The following is a 22,287-nucleotide window of genomic DNA, read 5'->3' as shown; positions in this document are numbered from 1 at the left end:
TCTCTCTCTCTCTCTCTCTCCCCTGTGGGTAAAGTGCCATCAGGTTGCGGTCAGTTTATGGTGACTCCATAGGATCAGGGGAGGGACGGTGGCTCAGCGGTAGAGCATCTGCTTGGTAAGCAGAAGGTCCCAGGTTCAATCCCCGGCATCTCCAACTAAAAAGGATCCAGGCAAATAGGTGTGAAAAACCCCAGCTGTTCAAGGGGAGGGACAGTGGCTCAGGGGTAGAGCATCTTCTTGGTAAGCAGAAGGTCCCAGGTTCAATCCCCGACATCTCCAACTAAAAAGGATCCAGGCAAATAGGTGTGAAAAACCCCAGCTGTTCAAGGGGAGGGACAGTGGCTCAGTGTTAGAGCATCTGCTTGGTAAGCAGAAGGTCCCAGGTTCAATCCCCGACATCTCCAACTAAAAAGGATTCAGGCAAATAGGTGTGAAAAACCCCAGCTGTTCAAGGGGAGGGACAGTGGCTCAGGGGTAGAGCATCTGCTTGGTAAGCAGAAGGTCCCAAGTTCAATCTCCGGCATCTCCAACTAAAAAGGGTCCAGGCGAATAGGTGTGAAAGACCTCAGCTGTTCAAGGGGAGGGACAGTGGCTCAGTGGTAGAGCATCTGCTTGGTAAGCAGAAGGTCCCAGGTTCAATCTCCGGCATCTCCAACTAAAAAGGGTCCAGGCAAATAGGTGTGAAAGACCTCAGCTGTTCAAGGGGAGGGACGGTGGCTCAGTGGTAGAGCACCTGCCTGGTAAGCAGAAGGTCCCAGGTTCAATCCCCGGCATCTCCAACTAAAAAGGATCCAGGCAGGTAGGTGTGAAAAACCTCAGCTGGAGACCCTGGAGAGCCGCTGCCAGTCTGAGTAGATGATATTGACTTTGATGGACCGAGGGTCTGATTCAGTAGACAGGCAACTTCGTATGCTCATAGGATTTTCAAGGCAAGAGACGAACAGAGATGATTTGCCATTGCTTGCCTCTGCCAAGCAACTCTGGATTTCTTAGGTGGTCTCCCAGCCAGGGTTCAGCAGGAACTCATTTGCATGTTAGGCCACACCCCCTGACATCATGATTGTTCTACACAGGGCTTTTGAAATAGAGAAGGCCCAGCAGGAACTCATTTGCATATTAGTCTACGCCCCCTGACATTACCATTGTTTGACACAGAGCTTTTAAAATAGGAAAAGCCCCAGCAGGAATTCATTTGCATATTAGGCCACACTCCCTCGTGCCAAACCAGCTGGAACAGTGTTCCTGCGCGTTCCTGCTCTAATAAAGCCCTGCTCCTGTCTGAGTACTGACCATGGCCAACCCATAGAGTTTTTACTTCAAATCCTATAGCATCCCCGGCATGATGTGCCCAGTGTGATGACGTCACTTCTGGTGACCCTGTCTGAAGATCTCCAGGCCCCACCTAGAGGCCTCAGTTGTGGGGAAGTAGGGGGGGAAAAGCACCAGTCCTTGAGTAAGTAGTCAAGTGGCTAGGGTTGCCAGCCTCCAGGTGGGGCCTGGAGATCTCCCACTTTTACAACTTTCCTCCAGCTGGCAGAGATCAGCTCCTCTGGAGAAAAGGGCTGCTTGGAAGGGTGGACTCTAGGACATTCTACCCTGCTGAGGCCCCTCCCCTCCCCTCCCTAAGCCCCGCCCTCTCCCAGATCCACCCTCAAAGTCTCCAGGTATTTTCCGACACAGACCTGGCAACCTGGTTCTTATCTCCAAGATGTGATTTCTTCACACCAGGTTCTGTTGGGAGCACCAGAATGTTTTTTGCTTCTGGTTACTTGTCCCGGCACTCCTACAGACTGGACTGCAAGTCTCTTCTGCCTCTTTCCCAGCAATATGGAGTAGATGCTGCCTCAAGCAGCTTCATCTTTGTGAATCGATACAATACACTGATGGATTTTCCCTTTTGAAAAAAGCGATCCAGCTTTTCTGTGTGGAGAGAGGGGGAGATTGGGTGATGAGATTGACCCCTGCTGGGGTTTTCTCTCGTCAGAATTCTCCATCAGCATGAAAATGGTCTCTGTTCCAGCTCCTCTTACCAAGAAGTTTATCTCACAGTTCTTCACAGAAGGTCTGAGACTAGGGGTGTGCAAAAAAATAAATAAATACGGAATTACACGGATTCGGAAATACACGGGGCCAAAAAGATACGGAATACCAGTGTATTTCCTATTACTGTACTCGGAATAGCCGCATATACGGTAGATGCGCGGCTATTTCCGAATATACGGCCCCATTATATCCTATGGCCATTGAAATCAATGGCAAAATAGGGTATATTGGAAGCCGCCTGAAGGGGAGGAGGTTTGAGGGAGAGACCCCAAATTTGCAAGGGACCTTCAAGGGACTCTCCCCTACAAACCCCCCAAGTCCCAAAAAGTTTGGGCCAGGGGGTCCCATTCCACGGGCACCCAAAGAGGGTGCCCCTATCCCACCATTATACCCTATGGGCCATTGAAATCAATGGCATCATAGGGCATAATCAGAGGCTACTGGGGGGCAGGGGGGTTGAGGGAGAGCCCCAAAAACTGCAGGGAACCTGCAGGGAACTCTCCCCTATAACCCCCAAGTCCCAAAAAGATTGGGCCAGGGGGTCCCTGTCTTTGGGCTCCCAAAAAAAACCCATTGCCACCAATGATGGTGACAGCCCAATTAGCCACTTCCTCCACTATAATTGCTTTGGGAATGTGGCTCTGGCCAGAGAGGGTTTGAGGCAGAGGCCCCAAAACTGCAAGGCAGCTTCAGGGGACTCCCCAGCATGAAAACCCCCTGGCCCAAAAAGACTGCACCTATCAGTGGGCACCCCAAAAGGAACACTGCTCCCAATGGTGAGAAAAAACCAATTAGAGCCACTTCCTCACTGTAATTGTCGTGGGAAAAGTGGCTTTGGGGAGCAGGAGGTTTTGAGGAGAGCCCCCCAAACTGCTGTGCAGCTTCAGGGCACTGTCCCACACAAAACCCACAAGGCCAAAAACGAATTGGACCAGGGGGTCCAATTTCTGGGGCACCTAACTTCACACCAGAGAATCTCTATAGGACCCAAATGCACTACATCCCTCTATCTACTCTATGAACCCTGCAGGCCTGGAACCAATATAAACCCAGTTGTCAACATCACTGCCACACAAAACACAATCTGCTCAAGGTCTGCTCTGCAGATCTGGCTGCAGCAAACCCAGATGCCAGCTCTCCAGCCCTGCCCCAAACAACACGGGGAGAGCTGGCCAAGCACAACAAGCCTGCTTGTTCTGGGTCTTTCACCTAGGTGCCAGCTTCCCTGCCACAGAACTCACAATCTACAGATGCCAGCTCTCCAGCCCTGCCCCAAACAATGCAACTCTCAAACAAGAGAAGCGGTGGACCACACCTAGCTTCACATCATTCTGTATCTGACACAAAGCAAGAAGCATTTAGACTTACCTTGAGTGATGGATGGTTGGCTGGTCCAGGCTCTTTTGCATTACCCAGGGTGCACCACGAGGAGGCGAGCCAGAATTGCACCCCAAATGAGGAACATCACTGGGAGGGCCTCAGATTGTGTGAGAGGAAGGCAACCATTCCTTCTCTCTCAGCTCAGCAGTAACACACCAGCATCACTGTCCCATTAGAGGGACCTCAGCACTGGTATGGCTGCTGGCTGCCTGTCATCATCACTGGCACTTCCCTCTTTCTTGTTCCAGCAGCTGCAAGTGGAGGAGTGGGGAATCAAACCTGATTCTCCCAAATAAGAGTCCGCACACTTAACCACTACACCAAACTTGCTCTTAGAGTGACGTAGTGCCCCCTCATTGTGTGGGCATGCTGAGTCACTAACTCCAAGACATCTAGTCCAGCATCCTATCTCACACAGTGGATAACCAGTTCCTCTGGAGGCCAACAACAGGGTACAGAGGCTGAGACCTTCCCCTAATTTGCCTCCTGACACTGAGATTCAGAGGTTTAGTGCCTCTGATGTGGAGGTTCCCCTCAGTCACCAGGGCTAGTAGCCACTGATAGACTTATCCTCCATGAATCTAATCCCCTTTTGAAAACAGGAACATGCTGGTGTGAGATATAACGCCATGACACCTCTGAACAAAATGGAATCTCCACAGATTATATTAATAATAATAATAATAATAATAATAATAATAATAATAATAATAATAATAATAATAATAATAATAATAATAATAATAAATTTTATTTATATCCCGCCCTCCCCACCGAAGCAGGCTCAGGGCGGCTAACAGGACATGGTATATACCATGATTATTATACAAACAATTGTAAAATACAGTTAATAAATACATTTGAAAACAGTTACATAAAATTTTTAAAACTACAATAAGTTAAGGTGCTACATTCAGTAAGGTATATTCCGATGGCTAGATGTCGCTTTCAGGGTTCCTTATAAGCTTGCAGAAAGAGGGTGGTTTTGCAAGCCCTGCGGAACTGATTAAAGTCCGGCAGGGCTCGCACTTCCTCCAGTAGCTGATTCCACCAGTGGAGGGCCATGATAGAGAAGGCCTGCTCCCTCGTTGCTTTCAGTTTGGCCTCCTTTGGTCCATGGATCTTTAGAAGACTTTGGGAGCTAGATCTTAGTGCTCTCTGGGGAACATGTGGAGAGAGGCGGTCCCTATTATACACACAGTCTCCTTCGAATGATTTTTTTTTTGGCAGTTTTAGGTCAATTGAACAAGGAGAAGACAATCTTTTTTCTTTTTCTTTTTTTGGATGAGGCGATGCAAAGGCGTTGACAGCTTTGGAAATCAAAGCCTTCCTGCACTGCAAAGTTCTCTTTTTGTAATTGATTTCATTTTGTATGGGAAAGAGATGAAATCTTAAGCAGGCAGTCAGTTGTTCTTGTTAATATGAAAAATCCTTTCCCCAGGATGAGTGGCGCAATTTGGGGATCCTACAGTCATAGAGATGAAGGGCGCCATACAGGACATGTAGTCCAGTCCCCTGCTCAATGCAGGATCAGCCTAGATCAGGGGTGTCAAACATGCGGCCTGGGGCCGAATCAGGCCCCAGGAGGGCTCCTATCAGCCTGCTGTCCTCTGCTTCCTTCTCCCTCTCTCTTGCTTCCTTCTGCATAACAGCTTGCTTTGTCAGGCAAGCTCAGTCGCACATAGGGTTGCCAATCCCCAGGTGGGAGCAGGGGATCCCCCAGTTTGGAGGCCCTCCCCCCGCTTCGGGGTCGTCAAAAAGCGGGGGGGGGGAGGGGAGGGAAAGGTCTGCTGGGAACTCTTATTATTCCCTATGGAGATTTATTCCCATAGAAAATCATGGAGAATTGATCCACGGGTATCTGGGGCGGGGCTGTCTTTTGGGGTAGAGGCACCAAATTTTCAGCATAGCATCTAGTGCCTCTTCCCAGAATATCCCCCAAGTTTCAAAAAGATTGGAGCAGGGGGTCTAATTCTATGAGCCTCAAAAGAAGGTGCCCCTATCCTTCATTATTTCCTATGGAAGGAAGGCATTGAAAAGGTGTGCTGTCCCTTTAAATGTGATGGCCAGAACTCCCTTTGGAGTTCAATTATGCTTGTCACAGCCTTGATCTTGGCTCCACCCCTAATGTCTCCTGGCTCCACCCCCAAAGACCCCAGATATTTCTTAAATTGGACTTGGCAACCCTAATCGCACAGGAGCTACAGAGCAAAACCTTGATTTTCTCTATTGGTTGAGGCTCCTCCTCCTCCTGGTCCCCTGAGGAGGGAGGGATAGAGCCAGAGCTTCCTTTGCCCGATTCCCTGGATCCCATGGGAGAACTACAAAGCAAGCACCCTTAACACCAATGAGTGCTAATGTTTTAAGCATGTTTTCTTTTAAGTTTTTTTTTTAAAATCTTTAGCCGTGATTTTCTGCGTCCTTTAAAAAGTTTATATCTCTGCGACCTAATATTAAATAGGTGCACACATGGCCTGGCCTGACATGGCCCAGCCCGGCCCGACAAGGTCTCATTTACGTTAGATCCGGCCCTCATAACAAACGAGTTTGGCAACTCTGGCCTAGAGCGTCCCTGACAAGTGTGTTGCGAGTCCTGTCCCCTGCTGCCAACAGGAAGAGAGGTTTCAAACAAGGGCCATGAGAATATAAGAGGAGCTCTTCTGGATCAGACTAGTGGTCCATCTAGTCCAGCATCCTGTCTCTCACAGCGGCCGGCCAGTTTCTCTGGAGGTCCAACAACAGGGCATGGTGGCCGAAGACTTTTCCTGATTTTGCCTCCTGGCACTGGGAAGTTCCCTTCAGTCAGTGTGGCATAAGTTACTATGGCCACACCAGTCAGGTAGTGACCTGTAAGGAAGAGAGAAACAATTCACCCTGATGCGTATTTAATCAGAACCACGTTCAGCCCAGTTCACTCGGAGCTTACGGTAAGCCCAGTACTAAGAGCCCTGTAAGCTCTTGGAGGATTGGCTACTGCGGCAGAATTTCTTTTGGGGTTGGTCCCCTTTATGAAATTGGCCACAAGAAGTCCAAGCTATCCAGCACTATCAAGCATCCGTATCGCTAACAGCTTAAGCTGAGAATGTAGGTCAGTAGAAAGCAGGTGAAAGGTAAGAGCTATCTCAGACAACCTTAGCCTTATATGGTATGAGCAGGAACCGGATAGAGTAAAGATAACTGGTCAGCTGCACATGTAGCTGGTGGTTCTGGAATGCATATTATCAGATAGATTGTCATATAAATTATCATATAGATCAGGGGTGTCAAACATGCAGTTTGGGGGCCGAATCATGCCCCTGGAGAGGTCCTATCAGGCCCCTGGGCAACTGGCTGTTATCTGCTTCCTTCTCCCTCTCTCTTGCTTCTTTCTGCATCACAGCTTGCTTTTCAAGGCTTGCTCAATTGTTCAGCAGCTACAGAGCAAAACCTCTATTTTCTCCATTGGCTGAGGCTCCTCCCCCCAAGTTCCCTGGGGAAGGAAGGAAGGAGCCAGAGCTTCCTTTGCCCAGTGCCCTGGATCCCATGGGAGAAATACAAAGAAAGCATCCTTAAGACCAATGAGTGCTAATGTTTTAAGCATGTTTTAAGTTTTTTAAAAATATGTATTTGTGTTTGCCTGTGTTCTTTATAAAATGTATATCTCTGCTACCTAATCTTAAATAGGTACACACATGGCCCAACCCGACATGGCTTGGCCCCCTCAAGGTCTCATTTATGTTAGATTCAGCCCTCATAACAAATGAGTTTGACACCCCTGATATAGATTATCAGCTAGATTGTGATACCAGTTTCCAGGGTGGGGGGGGGGGAATGGTTTATAAACCCTGGGATTTAGAGTAAGGGAGCTGCCTGCATGAGAGACAGGAGGTCTTTATGCTGGTCAGGCCATGAATTTAACAAACTCTTGCTAGAGGCCTCTAACACAGAATTGCTGTCAAATTCTCAGACATCGAATATAGCTCTAATATGAAATGGGACTTACGCTTTCATAGAATTAATTCTTTAGCAGGTATTAGAAGATAGAGTAAGTCTGACTACAAGAATTGAGTAAAAGTTCATATGAGTTCTAAATTATTTATTTATATTCCGCCCATTCCCCATAGGGGCTCAGAGCAGGGCACAACATAAATGATAAAATCAGGATTAAAATCAGAACAGCATAACAATAAAAACCGATTACAATGTTCAGTCCAACGGAATGGTTCAGGAGAACCATATAGTAAGATGGTATAACAATACAATACAGGGAAACAGCGCAGTAGGATAGTAGAGTAGGGGAGGCCAACCGATCTAATGAATAGATCTAATGAATAAATGCATAACTTTCCAACGACCATATATCTGGAAGTTATACTAACGTTACCTATTGTTTCGCCTTTCTACTTATGTATCTTCAAGCCTTCTGTCCAGAGTAGAAACACTTATCTGTGTCAGTCCCTGAGGTTGTACGGGTTACTGAGAATACAATAAGGTGTGCAAAAGTAAATCCCGCCTCAGCTACATCAGGGTGTGTGTGGCCTAATATGCAAAGGAGTTCCTGCTACAAAAAAAGCCATGCCCTTCCTACACCCCATCCCCAAATCTCCAGGTATTTCCGAGCCCAGATCTGACAACCGTGAAGCATAACTGCAGACCAAGCCAGCTTGTCTTTCTAGAACCGCAGGGGGATGAAATACCATATCGGTGACGACGGTTCCTCTCCCTTTCCAGAGATTACTTGTTTCAGTAGTGGAAGTGTAAGATACCTTGCCTGTTCTAGAAAGGGTATAATTTCCCTAAGGTCCCAATTAGGCAGAGCCTGGCTTTCTATGAGCCTTAATGAATATTTGAGAAGCTGGTGGGCGAAAGGGAGAGGAAGCCGACAATTGATTGTAAGGAGAGAGACAATGCCTCTTCTGCTTCTGTATTTCCCATTGTGACCAGGGAGGACACCTCCGTGGTAAGCAAGCATGCCAGCCTCCAGGAAGGACCTGGGGGTCCCCTGGAATTACAGCTCGTCTCCAGACTGCAGAGATCTGTTCCCCTGGAGAAAATGGATGCTTTGGAAGGTGGACTCTGTGGCATTGCACCCCATCGAGGTCCCTGTCCTTCCCGGACTCCATCCCCAAATCTCCAGGAGTTTCCCTGCTTGGATCTGGCAAACTCCACTCCCCCCTATCTAAGGTCACTAGGTCTGTGCTGGAGAATACCTGGAGACTTTGGGGGGTGGAGCTGGGAGAGGGCGGGGTTTGGGGAGGGGAGGGGCTTCAGCAGGGTACAATGCCATAGAGGCCACCCTCTAAAGCAACCATTTCCTCCAGGGGAGATGATGAGAAAGAAGTATCTTTCTCCCTTTCTCATAATACGAGAACTCGTGGACATTCAATCAAATTGCTGAGCAGTCGGGTTAGAAGGGATAAAAGGAAGTGCTCCTTCACCCAAAGGGTGATTAACACGTGGAATTCACTGCCACAGGAGGTGGAGGTGGTGGCTGCAAGCATAGCCGGCTTCAAGAGGGGATTGGATAAACCTATGGAGCAGAGGTCCATCAGTGGCTAATAGCCATAATGTATAGATAGAACTCTCTGTCTGGGGCAGTGATGCTCTGCGTTCTTGGTGCTTGGGAGGGGCAACAGTGGGAGGACTTCTAGTGTCCTGGCCCCAGTGGTGGACCTCTTGATGGCACTTGGGGTTTTTGGCCACTGTGTGACACAGAGTGTTGGACTGGATGAGCCATTGGCCTGATCCAACATGGCTTCTCCAATGTTCAAAAATCCAGATGTAAAATGCATTATTCAGTGTAGTGTGAATGCACTAATAAGTGTGGAACTTCCGAGAAGAAGCAGGCAGGATATTGTACTAAGTGCAGCAATCTGGAGACAGACAACAGGAGAGCAGGTGCTGATCTCACTAGCCCAGTGGTGTCAAACATGCAGCCCGGGGGCCGAATCAGGCCCCCGGAGGTCTCTTATCAGGCCCCCGAGCAACTGGCTGTCATCTGCTTCCTTTTCCCTCTCTCTTGCTTCCTTCTGCATCACAGCTTGCTTTGCAAGGCTTGCTCAATCACACAGAAGCTACAGAGCAAAACCTGTATTTTCTCCATTGGCAGAGGCTCCTCCCTTGAAGAGGAAGGCGGAAGGGAGAGCTTACTTTGACAGGGTCTCTCAATCTCACAGCAGAGCTACTGAGCCAAGCCTCTCTTCCTTCTATTGGCTGAGGCTCCTCCCCTTCCTGGTCCCCTGGGGAAGGAAGCAACAACCCAGAGCTTGCTTTGCCCAGTTCCCTGGATCCCATGGGAGAAATACAAAGAAAGCACCTTTAAGACCAATGAGTGCTAATGTTTTAAGCATGTTTTAAGGTGTTTCTTTAAAAAAAAAAAATCTTTAATAGTGTTTGTGTCCTTTATAAAGTTTATATTTCTGCAACCTAATCTTAAATAGGTATACACATGGCCCAGCCCAATATGGCCCGGCCCAACAAGGTCTCATTTATGTCAGATCCGGCCCTCATAACACATGAGCTTGACACCCCTGCACTAGCCCATCTAGTTGTCTTTTTGCTGCCCCCTGCAGGGTCTTCTCTTCTTCCTTGTACACCAGATATTGCCTTTTCCAACAAAGCACATCGCTGCTGAGCTCCCAAGTTTGTTCTTTTTTTAAACAGCTTTAGAAAGGGAAGTCTTTGGCTTCTTTGCAGAGATGTGCCTCCAGAATGAAAGGGGATAGAGACTTACTTACAAAAAAAAGAAAGAAAGCTGGGAATTTGGAGGATCTGAAAAATTAATGTTATAAATATAACTGCTAGATTGCTGATTTAAGCAATTCCGAAAAAGCCTCTCTGGGTTGAGAAATTGGTGGAGATTTTGGGAGTGGAGCTTGAAAAGGGCAGGGTGTGGGGAGGGGAGGGACTTTAAATGATGCCATAGAGAAGAGGTGGCCAATGGTAGCTCTCCAGATGTTTTTTGCCTACAACTCCCATCAGCCCCAGCCATTGGCCATGCTGTCTAATAGGAGTTGTAGGCAAAAAACATCTGGAGAGCTACCGCTGGCCACTCCTGCCATAGAGCAGAGGTGGCCAAACTTGCTTAAAATAACAGCCACAGAGACTAAACATCAGATGTTGGAGAGCCATAAGACATGAACGTCAGGTGTTTGAGAGCCACAAGACAGGGAGGGGGGGAGGGGGGAGGCTTCCAAATAGATGGAGTGGGGAGAGATGTTGAAAGAAAGCAACTTTAAATGCATTCTCCAAGCCACCGAGGCTTCCTGAGCTGGCTTCCTGAGCTTTGGTGAGGTCCAGCCGGCTTGGCTTAGAGAATTGATTTAAAGAGAGAAATGCCTTCTCCAAGCCAGCCAAAGGGCTGGTGAGGGTTTCGAGAGCCACACAATATATGTGAAAGACCCACGTGGCTCCTGAGCCACAGTTCAGCCACCCCTGCTGAACTTCCAGCTATTTTCTGCAGGTGAGCTGATCTCTGTCTCCTAGAGATGGGTTGTAGGCCTGCATCCAAGAGATGAGAAATTCCAGGCAAGAAAAGTCAGGCTTGGCGTCCTTTAGACGAGGTCTGAAACAGACGCCCATAAAATGCAAATTGCTGGCTTCTTCAGCCATTAAAAAAACAAGCCATTCTCTCCTGTAAATTTCTAATGCAAACTGAGCGTGCAGTTTGCGTTTTAAGCTGCTCTTGAATCTGTCTGAGAGTTCTAGACACATAGCACGGTTGTACTATTTGAAGATGGGGAACTGGGTTCGCCGAAGCAACAGAAAAGAGCAAGAGTCCATTAGCAGGTCCGGCGCAAGGGGTTCTAGCGTCCCAGGCCAAACCCTGCCCTCGCCACCCAAGGGGGCACTTTGTATGAGCAGCCCGATGCCATCACAGGAAGTGACATCATTGGGGGCTGCGAAGCGCGAGCGCTTGGCCCACCCCTGTGCCTGGCCCTCTCCTGCTTCAAAAGGAGCTGGAAAGACCTCTTCCTGGCTCCCTCTGAAGCAAGAGAGGGCCAGTCACGGGGCACGATGCACAACTTGGCCCGTCCCTTACCTCCCGACTTTGCCGAGGCTTCCTGACCCTTGATGAGGTCCAGATGGCAGTGGGCACCCCCCCCAGCCTCACCTGGCAAGGTTGGGAAGGCAGCGGGCTCTGAGCACACTCCTTCCATGCCCCCCCCCCCCGACTTCACTGCCACGCTCCTACTTGGCCAACTCCCATGCACCGGCCCTGCACATTAGACTAACAAAACCTTGAATTATACCAAAATGGTTCAGGAAACCGCTTTTGTAAAGGGAGTAAAGGAAATAAAAAAGGCCAACGCCATGCTGGGAATTATTAGGAAGGGAATTGAAAACAAATTAGCCAGTATCATAATGCCTCTGTATAAATCGATGGTGCGGTCTCATTTGGAGTACTGTGTGCAGTTCTGGTCACCGCACCTCAAAAAGGATATTATAGCATTGGAGAAAGTCCAGAAAAGGGCAACTAGAATGATTAAAGGGCTGGAACACTTTCCCTATGAAGAAAGGTTAAAACGCTTGGGGCTCTTTAGCTTGGAGAAACGTCGACTGCGGGGTGACATGATAGAGGTTTACAAGATAATGAATGGGATGGAGAAAGTAGAGAAAGAAGTCCTTTTCTCCCTTTCTCACAATACAAGAACTCGTGGGCATTCGATGAATGGCCGAGGAGACAGGTTAAAACGGATAAAAGGAAGTACTTCTTCGCCCAAAGGGTGATTAACATGTGGAATTCACTGCCACAGGACTGGATGGGCCATTGGCCTGAACCAACATGGCTTCTCTTATGTTCTTATGACTCTGGGGTGACGTTGCTTTCACAACATTTTCACAGCAGACTTTTTATGGGGTGGTTTGCCATTGCCTTCCCCAGTCATCTACACTTCCCCCCCAGCAAGCTGGGTACTCATTTTACCGATCTCGGAAGAATGGAAGGCTGAGTCAACCTGGAGCCGGCTACCTGAACCAGCTTCCGCTGAGATCGAACTCAGGTCGTGAGCAGAGGGCTCCAACTGCAGTACTGCGGCTTTACCACTCTGCGCCACGGGGCTCTCATAAAGGGAGTAGGGACATGAATTATACCACTGTGTATAGTACGCATCATCTGTTTGCTGTATGTATCATTCTATGCCCATTGCTTTAATGTTTATGCTTCGTTTGGAGACTGCTGTAATGCTTGCCCTATTACGTTGCTTATTAGCTTGTTATTCCTGTTTTTGTCTTTTGCTAAGTTTATAAGGTTGTCACTTGTTTGGATTCAATTAAGGGAGGGAAACAGTGAAGCAATAAATATGTCACAATGAGAGATAAATAGCCCTGACCTAGATAGCCCAGGCTTGTCAGACCAGCCACCTCTATGAATATCCTCCAGGCCCCCAGTAGGGGTCAGTCACCAGAAGTTGCTGTGACTTCCAGGTGAGCACACACACTCATATGGGTGTGTACACACACACATAAAAATACAAAGATATGAGAGAGAGAGAGAGAGAGAGAGAGAGAGAAGAAGAAGAAGAAGAAGATGAAGAAGAAGATAGTGGATTTATATCCCACCCTACACTCCAAATCCTGCCCCGTGGTGTTAAAGCTGCAATACCGCAGTCCTAAGCTCTGCTCACGACCTGAGTTCAATCCCCGGTGGAAGCTGGGTTTTCAGGTAGCCGGCTCAAGGTTGACTCAGCCTTCCATCCTTCCGAGGTCGGTAAAATGAGTACCCAGCTTGCTGGGGGGAAAGTGTAGATGGCTGGGGAAGGCAATGGCAAACCACCCTGTAAAAAGTCTGCTACGAAAACGTTGTGAAAGTAACGTCACCCCAGAGTCGGAAACGACTGGTGCTTGCACAGGGGACCTTTCCTTTCCTCCACTCCAAATCTTAGAGTGGCTCACAATCTCCCTTATCCTCCCCCCACCTCACAACAGACACCCTGTGAGCTGTCCCAGAAGCTGTCCTTTCAAGGACAACTCCTGCGAGAGCGATGGTTGACTCAAGGCCATTCCAGCTGGTGCAAGTGGAGGAGTGGGGAATCAAACCCCGGTTCTCCCAGATAAGAGTCGGCACCCTTAACCACTACACCAAACTGGCTCTCAAACGTGCATTGCCCTCCCTCTCCTTCTGTGCACAGACTCCCCTCCTAGTTAATTGCACCCTTCCAGCAGCTGCCTTTCCTCCCCACCCTGGGTGTGCGCGCGCGGCTGTGCGCGCAGCTGCAAGCCTGTGCAACCAACTTGGACGAACAGCAGGTGGCCGGCCCGGTGATTGACAGCCCCTGCCATGACGTCATGCAGGTGGGCAGGGCGCGGGGAGGGGTTGACGAGGAGGAGGGAAGAGGCTGCTTGGCTTATCAGCGCTCCGAGTGTGTGGAAAGGCGCTCTGCTCTGTGTACGTGCGCGGCTGGCGGCTCCCAACATGAAATGCATCGCAGGCGAGGCTGGCTTGCAAGAAAGGAGGTGCGCCAAGCCCAGAGTTCTCCTGCTGGAGCTCAGTCGCCGGCGGGGCTCTTCCCCGGGTGAGCATCTTTCTCCCCTTCGTCTTCCTTTCTCTCTCTTTCTCTTCCTCCAGGGATGCGCTTTCTCAATGAGTTGGGAGACCAAGATTCTCTGGCCGGCTCGGATCCACCCGCGGGAGGGGTGGGGTGGAAGGGACACAAAGAAAAAAAAAGAAAGCACCCCCCCCCCCGGATCGAATGAAATAAATGAATAAAACAGCAAAGAGGAGAGACAGAGACAGAAAGAGAGACAGAGACAGAAAGAAAGAAAGAGAGGCAGAGACAGAAAGAGAGAGACTGAGACTCAGGGGCTTCCCTCGTCTCTGCTAGCCTCTCTCTTTCTCAGCAGTCGCAAAGGATGCGCCCCATTGTCGTCATGTTTCTGGACCGAATTGGCAGGGCAGCTTTCGAGTCCTGGGCTCAATGGACAGGGGAGGGGATGGTGGTGAAGGCTGGGATCGGTATTGGCTTGCAACGGCTGAGGTTTTTTGAGGACAGCGATTGGGGGGGGGGAGTTGTCAGAAGCCAGGACGGTGCGAAAGGATGAATGTGGAGAGGTGTTTGGCTGGGGTGGGTGGGAGGAGACCCAAATTCTCTCTCCCCCACCCCGTGCTAGCATTAGAGCGATGCGGTTGTGGGTGCTTTGGGGGCACGCTCCCGGAGAAGTCGGAGCCCAGCCTGGGGGATCTTTTGAAGCATAGCTGCATCCTTCCAATGCCCCCACTGGCTACTCTGTTTAGGATGGCGTTAAAGGACTGGAGCTTTGGAGTTACTTTGCTGCCAGAACGGGTGGCTGTCTTCCCCACCACCGCCGCCCCTATCCTGGGAGAGGGCTGATTCTCTTGTTTGCTCTGGGTTAGAGGACCTCTGGGGCTCTATTGTCAGTTCTGGCACGCCCTGCGAGTGAGCAGAGGGGCTCTGGGGGGGGGGGGGAGCGGGTGGCTTTGTCCGTTCCTGGCACCGGTGCCCGCTTGGCAGAGCGTTCTGCTGGATCAGCTGGTGGCAACTGGCACAGAGCGCGGTTGTCAGATGTGCGCTAGGAATGCTGACGGAGCCGGGCTCCCTTCGCTTCTTTGCCTGGGTCTCCTTTCCCGTTGATAACAATAGTCTTTGACTGAGGCTAACCTCTCTGGTGCTTCCTTGGGAGTGCGAAAGGCAGGGAAGGGGGGGGGATGTGTCTGTTGGGCAGAGGCAAGATAGAATGAGAGATTAATGGGCCGAAGAAGACAATAAGGACCAGAGAGGTAGCATTGCCTACTGGTGAAGTTAATAAGTGGGGCCCTCTATCAAATAAAAGCCCTGTGGTGCAGAGTGTTAAAGTTGCAGTGCTGCAGTCCTAAGCTCTGCTCACGACCTGAGTTCGATCCCCAACGGAAGCTGGGTTTTCAGGTAGCCGGCTCGAGGTTGACTCAGCCTTCCATCCTTCTGAGGTCGGTAAAATGAGTACCCAGCTTGCTGGGGGGAAAGTGTAGATGACTGGGGAAGGCAATGGCAAACCACCCCATAAAAAGTCTGCTGTGAAAACGTTGTGAAAGCAACGTCACCCCAGAGTAAAAAACAACTGGTGTATGCACAGGGGACTACCTTTACCTTTTCTCACCTGTTTAAGTTGCTGCTATAGGTGGCAGGAAAGAGCCCTGTGGCGCAGAGTGTTAAAGCTGCCGTACTGCAGTCCTAAGCTCTGCTCACGACCTGAGTTTGATCCCCAGCAGAAGTTGGGTTTTCAGGTAGCTGGCTCAAGGTTGATTCAGCCTTCCATCCTTCCGAGGTAAAATGAGTATCCAGCTTGCTGGGGGGAAAGCGTAGATGACTGGGGAAGGCAGTGGCAAACCACCCCATAAAAAGTCTGCTGTGAAAATTTGAAAGCAACGTCACCCCAGAGTCAGAAACGACTGGTGCTTGCACAAGGGACCTTTCCTTTTCCAAAGGGGGCAGGACAGTTTTCTCCAGGGGCAGTTGGCAACCCGAACTCTGCCTCAGCATCTCATCTCTTGTATGGGAAAGGGGATACCGAGCTAATTTTCCCGGACGGTTATATGGATTGCAAAGAGAATGGCTTGTATCCTCACCGCCCCTCTGCTAAGCAAAGCTGGTAGCTTTCCTTCACGCCAAAGAGTCTTTCTCCTGTTGAAGTGTTTCTTAATGAAGAAAGAGCCACACAGTTTGGTGAAAGCTCCTTAAGATGAGGAATTGGGCTCCAACCTAAGGCAGAAAAGCGTCCAATGCGTAGGAAATGCTGTGAGCACCGTACAGATAATACTAAGTGTGAAATGAGGTGGTTGTATTTGGCCTTTGCATAGAAATGTAATTGACTCCACTGCGTTGCTAAACTGTTGTGGTCTTTTGGTCCCCATGTTTGTTTTGGGCTATGTTGAAGAGAGTAAGAGATGAACAGAATTTTGGCCAGAGAGGAGCTTTTGTGAGTTATTGCTTCCGATATTTGAAGAAATGAGCAGTGGCTCATGAAAGCTCATACCCTGCCACAAGCATTAGGGTTGCCAGCCTCCAGGTGGGGCCTGGAGACCTCCTGCTTTTACAACTGACCTCCAGCTGGCCAAGATCAAGGTCCCCTGGAGAGAATGGCCGCTTGGAAGGGTGGACTCTATGGCATTGTACCATGCAGAGACCCCTCCCCTCCCCAAACCCCTCCCTCTCCCGACTCCACCCCCAAAGTCTCAAGGTATTTTCCAACACAGACCTGGCAACCCCACAGAAGCATTGTTAGTCTTGAAGGCACTACTAGATTCTTATCTATGCCAGTTTGATGTAGTGATGAAGTGTGCGGACTCTTACCTGGGAGAAACGGGCTTGATCCCCCACTCCTCCACTTGCAGCTGCTGGAATGGCCTTGGGTCAGCCATAGCTCTCACAGGAGTTGTCCTTGAAAGGGCAGTCTCTGGGAGAGCTCTCTCAGCCCCACCTACCTCACAGCGTGTCCGTTGTAGAAGGGGGGAAGGTTAAAGGAGATTGCGACTGCTCTGAGACTCTGAGATTCAGAGTATAGGGCGGGATATAAATCCAATATCATCATCTTCTTCTTCTTCCTCTTCTTCTTCCTCTTTCCTGCTGCTACAAACAGACTAACGCAGCGACCTGTTTTGATCTGTTGGGTTATGTGTGTGCTCTTATGCTTGCTGAGGACAACACTTCATGCTCTTGCTCTGGACTCTTATATCACAAGTCTGTTAAGTCTTTATGGCTCCCTGAGGTGTTTCCTCCTCTGCGCTGCAAGAGAGAAATTATGACAGAAAAGGGCAACCAAGATGATTAAGGGGCTGGAACATCTTTCCTATGAGGAAAGGCTGAAGTGTGTGGGACTTTTCAGTTTACAAAAGAGGAAACTAAGGGGGGGGGGCATGATAGAGGTTTATAAAAGTATGCTCGGGGTTGAGAGAGTGGGCAGAGAGAACTTTCTCTCCCCCCCCCATCCCCCAAATACTGGAACTCAAGGGCTTCTAAAGAAGCTGACGGGCAGTAGGTTCAGGACAGGCAAAAGGAGATGCTACGCTATAAAGTGAGGGATTAAAAGATGGAATTAACTGTGCCAGCAGATACAGTGATGGCCACAGATAGCTTTTGAAGTGAATTAGACTAGGGATGTCAAACTCATTTGTCATGAGGGCTGGATCTGTAAGAGCACAGAAGATTTGTGGATGTTCTCTCCCCTCATTGGTGGATCTGTATAATAGGGGATGTAAAAGGAAGATACAAACGATCTTAAGGGACCCTTCACATCCGGGCCACTTGCTATTTGAGATCTTACCGTCAGGTAGGCGATATAGAGTGTTGAAGGCTAAGACAAATAGATTCAAGGGCAGCTTCTATCCAAGTGCCGTGGTTAGGCTAAATGCAGGGTTATGAATGGTTATTTGTTTTTAGATGCATTTAAATGGTCTATGTATATGTCCTTTTGTGGGTGTTGATGCGTTGGTATGTTTGTGGAAGAGCACCTCATTTCGTTGCTCTCATTTTCTTTTTTGAGAACAATGACTATCTATCTATCTATCTATCTATCTATCTATCTATCTATCTATCTATCTATCTATCTATCTATCTATCTATCTATCATCTATCTATCATCTATCTATCATCTATCTATCATCTATCTATCATCTATCTATCATCTATCTATCTATCTATCTATCTATCTATCTATCTATCTATCTATCTATCTATCATCTATCTATCTATCATCTATCTATCTATCTATCTATCTATCTATCTATCTATCTATCTATCTATCTATCTATCTATCTATCTATCTATCTATCTATCTATCTATCTATCTATCTATCTATCTATCTGACATAAATGAGACCTTGTTGGACCGGGCCATGTCAGGGCCATGTGTATACCTATTTAAGATTAGGTAGCAGAGATATAATATTTATAAAGGACGCAGACAAACATAATAAAATACTTTCTAATTAACCCCCCCCCCCTTAAAACATGCTTAAAACATTCGCACTCATTGGTCTTAAGGTGCTTTCTTTCTATGGGATCCAGGGAATTGGGCAAAGGAAGCTTGGCCGCTTTCCTTCCTTCCCTAGGGGACCAGGAGGAGGAGGAGCCTCAGCCAATAGAAGGAAGAGAAGCTTGGCTCAATAGCTCTGCTGTGCAATTGAGAGAGCCCCCCTTCCTCCCCAAGAGAGAAGTCTCAGCCAATGGAGAAAATAGCGGCTTTGCTCTGTAGCTCTTGTGTGATTGAGCAAGCCTAGTAAAGCAAGCTGTGATGCAGAAGGGAGCAAGAGAGAGGGAGACGGAAGCAGATGACAGCCAGTTGCTTGGGGGCCTGAAAGGAGCCCTCCGGGGTCCTGATTTGGCCCCCAGGCTGCATGTTTGACACCCCTGGATTAGACAGCTTCACAGAGGACAGGCCCATCAGTGATTACCAGTCAAGGTGACTAAAGGGAACCTCCATATTCAAAGGCACTATACCTCTGAATTCCAGTGTCAGGGCAACGTCAGCAGAAGGCTTTGGCCTGTGTGTGCCCTGTTTGTTGGACCTTCAGAGGAACTGGCCAGCCACTGTGTGAGACAGGATGCCGGACTAGATGGACCACTAGCCTGATCTAGAAGGCTCTTCTTGTGTTCTTCTGACCATAAAATGGGGCGGGTCAAGGGGGCACCACTGGCCAAATTTCAGTTGGGCCACCTATTGGTTGTTGGGATTTTTGCAAGGAATATTGGTCTAATTGGATCTTGCTTTGGTCTTGCAAAACACTTCTTGCGTTCTTAGCACACTGAGCCGTTCAGAGCTCCTGAATGTAAAGTCTGGCTTTGTGAATGCAGAAAATAATTGGTGAAATATCAGGAGGGTTGCCAACCTCCAGGTGGGCCCTGGAAACTTTCTAGAATTCCAGGTGATCTCCAGACCACAGAAACTGGTTCCGTCAGAGAAAATTGTTGCTTTGGAGGGTAGACTCAAAGTCCATCTACATATGCGGCAGGGCTTTCATTTGCATATTAGGCCACACCTCCTGATGCCAAGCCAGCCGGAACTGCGTTCCTGTGTGCTCCTTCTAAAAAAAAAATACTTTGCTACTACATTTCGTAGAAAAAGAGGTGCCGGAGCTCATTAGCACAACTCATTTGCATTTGCTGCACACCCCTGACATCACTGGAAGGTGTAATAAATTAGATCAGCTCAGCATCTACCTTCAAATGCTTCTTGAATTACAGAGGTTGTGATAAAACCTTACTCCCATTGTACTTTGAAAATGATTTTCCCCTATGAGATCACAGCAACATGGGAAAGATTTCCATCTGTCTGCTTGATATGTCTTTATTTCCCCTCTTTTTTGTGTGTGGGGGGAAATATTAGAAAGTTTGTCAGATCTTAAGAGTTCAGCAAAATTCTCACAGCGGGTTTGAGCAATGGAGTCCAGAAGCAAGTGTATGTGTGTGTGTGTGGGGGGGGGTAAGAATGAAAGAGTAAAATAAAATTTAGATGTTCCGGAGCTCTGCTCCTGTGAGCTCCTGCCCAAAATGACGCCTGGCTGCATCTGTCAAGCTGTGCTGGCTCCTGCAATCTTGCCCCAACCGTTTGGTTTTATTCTGCTCGTTCTGTTCTAGTAACACAACTATTTTCTAAGGCGGCCTGTACAGGAAATTGGACAGAGGCACAAGGGCTTCTGGGTGTGTCGCTCATAAAGACCTGATTTGCATCTGCGTGAATGGCTTCTGTGTTTCCGAAAGTGCCCCTGGTGCTCTCTGCTCCATTGTGAGAGCGCGGATATATTGTCTGCTGCGCCGTGTACGAAAGGCAGGTGTCTGAACAACAGGTGCGTGTGTCTGGCCTTTCGGGGGTGCCTGGATCACGGGACTGAGCTGCCCGTGTTCGGCTGTCTCTGTGCAAGTTTCAGGGGCACTGGTGCTGGCCGACCATGTGGCATTGCTGCTAAAATCAGTCATGTTCCTCATTAAATGACCAGCATCCAATTCCTAACCCTGTAGAACAGGGGTGCCCAAACTTGCTTAATGTAAGAGCCACACAGAATAAACGTCAGATGTTTGAAAGCTGCAAGACATAAACGTCAGATGTTTGAGAGCCGCAAGACAGCAAGGAAGGAAGACGGGGGAGGGATGGAAAGGTGGAAAGAAAGCAACTTTAACTTTAAATGCATTTTCCAAGCCACCGGCTGGCTTGGCTTGGAGAAATGATTTAAAGAGACAAATACCTTCTCCAAGATTATTGATGTGTTTTTTTTTTTTTGGGGGGGGGGGCTTTGAGACCCACACAATATGTGTGAAAGAGCCGCATGTGCTCCTTAGCCACAGGTTGGCCACCCCTGCTGTAAAACTATTTTCAGGACAGCCTCAAAAGGATGTGCTGAATGGTTTGGCTTCACCTTCACTGATTTCCCCCTTTCCTGGATATGCATAGCTAGTAATCAAGCCCACTTAAATAATTTTCCATTGACATCTCTTAAGATGCCTAGCCCAGAGTGGAAGAGAGCTGATAGCATTATAGCTCACGAAGGCTGCATACATATTAATGCCTGGCTATACTATCACAGTGGACATTGATCTGAGCAAGGCTTGGAGTACAGAGTTGCAGGTCAAGGGAACAGCCTCAGTTGGATCGGATTCTAATACCAGATCAGGTTCAGAAAGTTGTTATTGGAGAAACTGCATCTGCTGCCTTGGATTTATAAAGTGGAGCCAGGGCTTTTTTTGGTAGAAAAAGCCCAGCAGGAACTCTTTTGCATAGGAGGCCACACCCCTTGACATCACCATTGTTTCACACAGGGCTTTTTTGGTAGAAAAAGCCCAGCAGGAACTCATTTGCATATGAAGCCGTACCCCCTGACATCAATATTGTTTCACACGGAATGTTTTTGATAGAAAAAGCCCAGCAGGAGCTCATTCGCATATTAGGCCACACCCCCTGACATCACCATTGTTTCACAGCAGGAATTCATTTGCGTACTGGGCCACACCCCCTGACATCACCATTGTTTCACGTGGGGCTTTTTTTGGTAGAAAAGGCTCAGTAGGAACTAGTTTGCATATTAGGCCACACCCCCAGACATCACCATTGTTTCACATGGGACTTCTTTTGGTAGAAAAGGCCCAGCAGGAACTCATTTGCATATTAGGCCACACACCCTGATGCCAAGCCAGCCGGAACTGCGTTCCTGCTTAAAAAAAAAAAAATCCTGTGTGGAGCTCTGCATGGTTCCATATTGTCTCCCTTATCCAACTTTTATGTAAGACCATTGAATGGAGTTGCCTATCAGTTTGCCAGGTCTTTAAGCTCTTGGATGCCCTCCATCCCTGTGATGAGCCAGTGCCTGGATGCGGAGAACTAGCTTGGGGTAGTGGCTAAGTGTGTGGACCGAGTTTGATCTCCCACTCCTCCACGTGCAATTGCTGAGAGACCTTGGGTCAGTCCCAGTTGTTGAAAGAGCCGCTCTCTCAAGAGCAGTTCTCAAAAGAGTTCTCTCAGCCCCACCTACCTCCGTCTCGGGAAGAAGAAGGGAAGGAGGTTGTAAAGTACTCTTAAGACTCTTGAGTGAAAGGCAGGGTATAGAACCAATCTCCTCCTCCTCTTCCTTTGCAAGTGGCTAAGGGAGAATGTGCTGAAACCGCATCCGGATAAGATAGAGGTGATGCTGGTTAGTAAGGCTCATTGGTAGAGCCACTGCTCGGCATGCAAAAGGTCCCCAGCATCTCCAGTTAAAGCAGGGGTGTCAAACTCATTTGTTATGAGGGCCAGATCTGACCTAAATGAGACCTTGTTGGGCCGGGCTGGGCTGTGTCGGGCTGAGCCATTTGTGTACCTATTAAACATTAGTAGCAGAGATATAAACTTTTAAAAGGACACAGACAACCAAGACTAAAGTTTTTTTTTAAACCCAAAACCTTAAAATAAAAACATGCTTAAAAC

The 22,287-nt window shown here is 48.5% G+C and overlaps 1 protein-coding gene across 1 annotated transcript in view; it reads left to right on the top strand.

Annotated features, from left to right (window-relative positions):
- The first annotated feature begins 13,765 nt into the window (after positions 1–13,765).
- MAPK4 (mitogen-activated protein kinase 4) overlaps positions 13,766–22,287 on the top strand; it is a 126,948-nt gene continuing 118,426 nt past the window's right edge. The window contains exon 1 of the mRNA XM_060236172.1: positions 13,766–13,916. The gene's annotated coding sequence lies outside the window, so the exon portion shown is untranslated. The remainder of the gene's footprint in view (positions 13,917–22,287) is intronic.

This window comes from Heteronotia binoei, chromosome 4, assembly GCF_032191835.1.
Source record: "Heteronotia binoei isolate CCM8104 ecotype False Entrance Well chromosome 4, APGP_CSIRO_Hbin_v1, whole genome shotgun sequence".
Taxonomy (NCBI): Eukaryota; Metazoa; Chordata; class Lepidosauria; order Squamata; family Gekkonidae; genus Heteronotia; species Heteronotia binoei.
The sequence above is the reverse complement of the archived record's forward strand: the minus strand, read 5'-3'. Positions and strand labels throughout refer to the sequence as shown.